The following is a 780-nucleotide window of genomic DNA, read 5'->3' as shown; positions in this document are numbered from 1 at the left end:
GCACCTCTCGCAGGCGTTGCCCTCACTCGCACGCAGAGCCCCCGCACCTGCCGTCCGCCCCCGGTTGGCGACGGGTGCGAGTGGCCGTCGCTGTCCCAGGACTCGTGGCCGTGGGGCCTCCGCTCCTTCCTCCGTTCCCTTCCCTTACTGATCGATGAGGCGTTTAGGGCGCGTCGGAGGGGCTTCCCGGCGGGCCGGCTCTGCCGGTGTTCAGGCCGGCGTTGCACCTCTCCGCAGACGTTGCCCTCTCACTCGCACGCAGAGCCCCCGCACCTGCCGTCCGCCCCCGGTTGGCGATGGGTGCGAGTGGCCGTCGCTGTCCCAGGACTCGTGGCCGTGGGGCCTCCGCTCCTTCCTCCGTTCCCTTCCCTTACTGATCGATGAGGCGTTTAGGGCGCGTCGGAGGGGCTTCCCGGCGGGCCGGCTCTGCCGGTGTTCAGGCCGGCGTTGCACCTCTCCGCAGACGTTGCCCTCTCACTCGCACGCAGAGCCCCCGCACCTGCCGTCCGCCCCCGGTTGGCGATGGGTGCGAGTGGCCGTCGCTGTCCCAGGACTCGTGGCCGTGGGGCCTCCGCTCCTTCCTCCTTTCCCTTCCCTTACTGATCGATGAGGCCTTTCGGGTCGCGTCGGAGAGGGCCCTCGGCGGGCCGGCTCTTCTGTGCTCCCCGTAATAGGGAGTCACGGCAGTGTCCGGTGTTCAGGCAGGGTGGTCTCCTTTCCAATTCGCTTCCCGTTGCATGCGAAGTGGTGTCCTGCACCCCCCCCGAGCGAAGGGGGCCG

Source organism: Buteo buteo, unplaced genomic scaffold, assembly GCF_964188355.1.
Source record: "Buteo buteo unplaced genomic scaffold, bButBut1.hap1.1 HAP1_SCAFFOLD_192, whole genome shotgun sequence".
Lineage (NCBI taxonomy): Eukaryota > Metazoa > Chordata > Aves > Accipitriformes > Accipitridae > Buteo > Buteo buteo.
Note: the sequence above shows the minus strand (reverse complement) of the source record.